Below are 6783 nucleotides of genomic sequence, written 5' to 3' on the forward strand. Positions count from 1 at the left end.
GAAATAAATTTGTATAAAACTGCGTCGCGTTGGGCCATTTTTACGCTGGATCGCGTGACTTTAATCTGTGGAACTACAGGAGCGTTTAAGGAGCTGTCGCTTTTTGCGTTGGATATCAACGCTTTGGGTTCTTGTTTACCCTGAGACACGCGAGGGGACGCTGATCGTGGACGCTCTAAGCTTACCCGCGGGGTTGTCTTCAAATTTTTCTTATCCCCTATGGGCATGCTAGAATATGGATCAGGAAATTGCCCCTATTCGCCGTAAATAAGAAAAAAATTTATGTTTAAATCAATGGACTTGTATTGATCTTGATGCCAAAAATATTTTAATATGAATTGGTTTAATAAGCAGTAAATAGAAACCTGGAATTTATGGAATGGAATGAATGGCAATTTTTATTTGGAACAAAGCATGTAGGAAATATATCAAAATATATAAATTGTATATATCCAGAGCAGTCACGCAGCTGTGGGATTTGCCAATGACTACTTAGTAACAAAATAGGGAAAAATTAATAAACAATGTTAGTTGGCAAAACACCAAAACAATTTTTATGGTGCATTTTATATATATATATATTATATCTATATCTATATATATCTATATATATATATATATATATAAATATATATATAATACCGTATTTATTATTTAATTATGTTTTGCTTGCCCCTTACTAAAGATGTTTATTATTGCTTCGTGTATGGAATGGCGCAGTTATGTTTATAAATAAAATTCAATAATATTAATATATGCCAATATATGGCTTTTTATATGTGGCGGAATGAATGGAATGTAACAAGAACCCTGTTGAATATTTCCACTGTCCCAAGTGGATTGGTTGCTCAAGCTTTGACGGAATGAATGGAATGTAACAAGAAATCTGTTCAATATTTCCACTGTCCCAAGTGGATTTTGTATATATGTATAGGGAAAAAAATTTACAAAAAAAAAGCAGGTGGAGCTGGAGTATTTCGTTATTAAATTTATTTGCTGCTCCGTCGTGTCATATGTCTGGTTATTTCTCACATATACTTGTTTAATGTTGTTTATGTAAACAAATAATTGACAAAGATATAAATTAATTTGGAATACCTATGATCACTTTGCGTTTATTTTTTTTTACACACATGAACGGCTGGAATGTTTGCTGGTTGTGGACTGTATTGTATTTTGTTTTCGTATATATGTATGTTTCAAGAATATACAAATGTAGATACATATGTAAAATTATTATTTTAAATTATGTACGTATGCGAATATGTTTCCGGAAATGTACGTGGGTGAATATGTTTTGGAATGTACGTATGTGAATATGTTTTCGGGAATGTACGTATGTGAATATATTTTGGAATGTACGTATGTGAATATATTTTGGAATGTACGTATGTAAATATGTACATAAAAATGGAAATGGAAAAACCGTGGAGTCGCAAAATGGCGATCGGTTGGAAATAGCAAAATCGTACTTATCTTTTATTATTCTTGAAATCCACCGGTGCCGCTGGAAATCGCAGATCGATCCGGCTCGAAGGACCAAAAATGAAGATGTGGGGGGATTGGCGGATTTCTGCCCGTGGTAGTGGTTGGTGGAAATGGCGACTCGCTGGGTTCTTTTTTTTCAACTTTTATTTAATGGACACACAACGTTAAACTTCACACTCTGGCTTCGGAATTAGAACTAACTAACTCTACTTAATTCTAATGTTAGGAGAGCGGGGGTGGAGACTTTTAACAGAACGAGAGCGAGATGAGAATTCATCTGGACATAACTGCTCTCGACTGTTAACGAATAATATCGACAGTGGCCCCTCCTTGGCGCGGACAGTCTTTATTTGTAAACATTTCCGCAGTTACGGAAGCAATTTGAGCAACATGTTAAAAGAGAACAACGAATCTTTCTCACAAGTATAATAAAAGTGCACTTGAAAAATTGTTCCAAAACATATTTTTAAATATCTCAGTTTAAACAAATTGTGTTGTACCACAAGATATAGACCTGTTTCAGGATTCAAAAGCTTTCATGAAAAAATCTCATGTTTTTAGGAAATTGCTTATCTGTTGCTAACAGACAGGTCAGCTTCATACAAAAAAGTCAGTTTAACTCAGTTGGCCAATTATGGAATTTTAAGAATTTGTGCATTTGCCTTCCATGGTTTGAACTGGGATCAAAATGTAAGGTTGCAGTCTTATCCTAGTAGATTATTTTTGATTAATTTACTTCCGCTTTTAAATAATAAAATCATGCTTGGAACTATTTAAATCCACAATCTTGGATCACTGACGGATTTCTTAAAATAGTTCTGCTGAACGCGTATGGTCACTGATCATGTTGCAAAAATTCTTCTATCGCTATAACATTTTGTGAAATACTCTGCTTAGTAATGATGAGGATTCCGTTTCTCACAAGACCATTCAAACGATTTCTTTTTATTCTCCTTTTAATGTCGAAATCCCTTATACCTTCGTGTGAAAGCGTCCAGGTTTCCATAAAACATAAAAAGTTCGCGAAACAAATAGTTTTGTTGGAAATAGTTTGGAGCACGAAGAGATTCAACATTGTGATAACACAATAAGATGACATCAGTTCTTCTTAAATATTTGTAGCTCAAAATCTAGTTGGAGAAATAAAATCTTCTAAAAGGAAAACCCCCGATGCGGTGATTGCCCTCCTGCATCCTATGTTAAGCGAAGATCGCTCATTCATTAACGGATTCATTGAAGCTCAGAGATAGCAAGTTTTCTTTTTATTTTATACATGAAGAATTGAGAATTGAGCTGCAGCATTCCCGCTGCTCGAAGGCTGTGTGAATTTCTGATGTTATTGTGTTAACATATTCGATTGTTTCATGGCTTTGACGGAAGCCGAATTGATGTGCCGGGTTGACATTGTGTGCTCCCAGATATGGGTGGTCTTTTCCGGGCCTCGGTACCATTATGATTTTTTCCATTTTCGCGGATAGTAGCCAAAACGCATGATCCCATGGAAGAGTTTACAAATAATCTCAATTGCAGAGTTTGGAAGTTTAATTAGATCAGATTAGGGTGAGCCCTCCACAGAGGATATTTTGTATTGGTTGGCGAAAGTTTTTCGATGTACCGTAGTTGTGCGTTTTCAACGTCTTTCTTCAGGGCTCGGTTTACGTTGTTTTGAGGATGGCGATTTGTTAGTTTTGACAATCCACGTCGCAATCGCATCTTTTTCAGTACAAGCTGTTCAATTTGTAGAATTGTTTTAAAATGGTTGGTTTGCTCGTCCTTCCATTTTGGTGTTGAAATAGTGACTGCTGCCACGAGTATATCTTCAAGAGCATCGGTAGAACAGTCGATGTCCGCTTCGATGTTGAGCTGCGGGGTTAGTTCAATGTGGGAACTTACATACTTTTTATGTTTTAACCATGTGTTTCTGTGCGATGTCAGCCTGTTGGGGTGGTCTGTGGTCTCTTTACTTTGAAGAAGAGTTATTGGCACTGGCGAATGGTCAGATGAAAGATCATTAAGCGCTTTGGCGCTTAATATGTTGCGTGGAATGCTTTTTGTCACCGCAAAATCTATCAAGTCAGGAACTTTTCTGGGGTCTGCTGGCCAGTATGTAGGGCTAGTCCAATTTGTAGCTCAGATTTGTGATTGCATTATACAATTGGGAGTCACCAGTCGTGATCCCCAGTGCGTATGTTAAGCATTATAGTCTCGGGCAGCGATCTCCAAGTAAGTTGTTAAAATTCATGAATCGTCCTTCTGAAATTGTAGAGCGGGGCGGGTTGTATATAGCGGCTATTGAAAGGTTTCCGTTATCTGACTGCACTTACGTCTATCAAAGTGCAGTCAGATAAGTAGTAAGTAAGTAGTTATACGAGTATGACACTATATTGTTTGCCTCATATATTGACGGATTCATTGACGCTCAGAGACAGAGACAACTATATGGACACTGCTTGAGATTTTTTTGGTAATAAGTTCACGGTCACACTGCCATTTTAACGTTAAGTTCAAACTTTATTAATTTGTTTATTATATTATGTTTATCCCGCTAAATTTAACGTTTAAAGGTTTTCAGTTACCTTTAAATGGCAAAAAATATTTCGTATACATTTAAGCCTATTTTTTTTATTCCGTTTTGTCGTCAACTCCAATTAATGTGCAAAATTTTACTTTTTAAATACAATTTTGTTCATTGATGTATCGGCCCCGGTGGTATTTTATCGAATGTTGTTTTTCTTGACACAATTCCGTCTAGTATTTTACTATCGGGTATCTTGTTCTGTCAACTTTCTGCATTCATTGCTTATTGGAATCGTCATACGTTTGCCCTGCTCGCACTTACGTAAAATCGTATAGTTAAAAAAATAAATGAGCTTCTGTTAATCGAAACATGACCTGATTTTACGCACTTAAAAACTTGCGCTGTTTTCTGAATGGGTTCCGGTGGGTCTTAAAACTTAATCCACAGTCCTGTTAACCACATGAAAATGATTTGTAACAAACCTTAGTAAATTGGAAAGGCATATAAAAAACACATTCGATTACACAGGTATGCAGCCAATAACTTCCACGAACCATTCGTACTTTTTCATCATAACTGGTTGCTACTGAGTAAAAGGCCCATACAAACTTTTGTTCCATCAGCTTAGAATTCCGGAGTATGGCTAAGAATACGAAAATCCTATTTTTGACAACAATTTTAATTAAGATGTTAATACATACATAATTAATATATGCTGTTAATACACCACCGCACTGTATTGTCAAATGAAAAATCAGCTATCCCTTCAAATAATCTCGCAGAATCGCGAGTTTCTCCTATACAATTCAGTGTTTCCCTTAATTCATAGCATGTTATATTTAAAAAAATATATTTTTTTCCTTGGAAAATATATTGTAGACAGAGACGGAAACATAGAAGACAATTACAAAAAATTAATGTTTGTGTTCGATATTTTGTAGTCTTGTTTACAAATTAGATAACTTCTGTATTTTGTCACATTTTTGTAAAATTCTTAAAAAAAAACTAAAATTGCCTTTAGACAATTTAAAAAAGCCCGGTTTGCTCTAGGGTTTTGCTGAGATGGCCTTGGGTACGTCCACTGATCCAGAACGACAGTTTCGTAGGTCAGGTTTTCGTCTCAGTAGCTGGAATAAATCAAAAACAAACGGTTGTGGAGAAAAGTTATAGTCTTTTTTTTATATATTTGTTTAAAAGTAGTGTATAATTCTAAAAATACTTATAATTAAAAGATTTTGTTAAATAGGGCCACCTATATAGAGGGCTTCAGAACTCACCGACGAACTCGCATAAACAAACGAATCGCAGCAACAGTCCCTCGGTGAGTCCGTTCCGGGAACGAATACCTGCGCCGAGCAACTAGCTAGCTCCTGCGGCTACCGACACTCTGCTGACGCACTACTCCCGGTGCACTTCCACCCGTTGACGCACCGCATCCAGGCCTATTCCGGCCATCGACGCAATGCATCAGGGCTGTTTTCGACAACTGACGTCCTGCCTCTGCGTCGCGTCCAAATGATCCCTCGCAGATGTTCTTGGCCAACAGGCACCTTTAGCTTTTCTGAAATTGTAAAAATCAACTAATTAATTCATCTAAAAAGAAGAAAGAGAAAGCATTTATTTTACCATCGGTATCACTGTATAGCTAACTCGAAATTAAAACCGTACATCCCCTTTTTTGCCGCATGTCCAACTAAATTTGATTTGGGTCGCGAAATTTAACTATATGTTGAAATTGCTTAATTGTACTTACCCTAATCCACTTCCTTTATTTTCCCGTGGAGCTGCTCAGGATTAGGTAACCCGGGTGTAAGAGCGATCTAATGAAAGACGTCTACATTTGTTGAGTTATCATTTCAAACTGTTTTTATTTCAATATGTTTCTTAGCAAGTAAAATTGGTGTGTTTCGTATTCTATTCTTATCTATGGCCTACGCAGAGACCGCATCTGTTTTGCCCTGAGCGGGAGAGCTATATTTTGACCCCCGCCCAAGTCCTTTGTGTAGTGTGGGAAACATTTCAAGTGATAATATTTAGAGGCTCAAATGGCCTGCACGTACAGATTACAAGTGCAAACAAATGTTCCCTTGGATTTTAAGTAACAGATCGTAATTTATGGCTCTGGCTCGATTGACAAGTGACATGCACAGAACTCATAAAATCTTATATTTAAAGTCATTATCTTATTTCGAATAACCCACGGAGTGACTTGTTTATCCCTAAACTGTGAAAACATTCTAAAGTGCGATAAGGGAGATCACAACTACCCTGATAGCACTTGTAACTAAAATATTCTGTGACCGCTCACAGGAGGTCAAGTGGCTGCTCCGTTCAGCTTATATGTTCATACTTATATTTATGTTTGAACATTCTGCCAAGGGCTAGAAAGAACTATTGCCTTGATACATTAATTCTTCTTATTATATATAGGATTAAAACTGCCATAATTATTAGTCCTGTGATTAAGGCAGCGTGGCCTGACATATGATGAAAATTCAGTCCTTTATTTTCGTAATGGTTTTCTTTTATTTCTTTTAATTCGTCCTTTAATTTGTTTATTTCCTCATTATAATTGATGGCCGGTAATGTTAACGGATTCCAAACAATACTTGGAATCTTACTTATGTTATTTACATAAGAAATTGCTATAGGCTCATAATTTTCAGACTTAATACTATGATGACCTATTAATATTTTGTCATCAGTTCTTATAGTGCAGCCAGATACTATTGTTAGAATTCCTTGCTCCGGCAGATCAATTAACTCTTGTGGAAAAT

The 6783-nt window shown here is 36.3% G+C and overlaps 1 long non-coding RNA gene across 1 annotated transcript; it reads right to left on the reverse strand.

Annotated features, from left to right (window-relative positions):
- Positions 1 to 4940: 4940 nt before the first annotated feature.
- LOC121467449 lies at positions 4941 to 6348 on the reverse strand. Its single transcript, XR_005977507.1, has 3 exons — positions 5633 to 6348; positions 5284 to 5567; positions 4941 to 5133 (listed from the first exon to the last, which is right to left on the reverse strand). It is a non-coding gene; the product is annotated as an uncharacterized LOC121467449 (long non-coding RNA).
- Positions 6349 to 6783: the final 435 nt, after the last annotated feature.

This window comes from Drosophila elegans, unplaced genomic scaffold (assembly GCF_018152505.1).
Source record: "Drosophila elegans isolate 14027-0461.03 unplaced genomic scaffold, ASM1815250v1 contig_402, whole genome shotgun sequence".
NCBI classification, from domain to species: Eukaryota; Metazoa; Arthropoda; class Insecta; order Diptera; family Drosophilidae; genus Drosophila; species Drosophila elegans.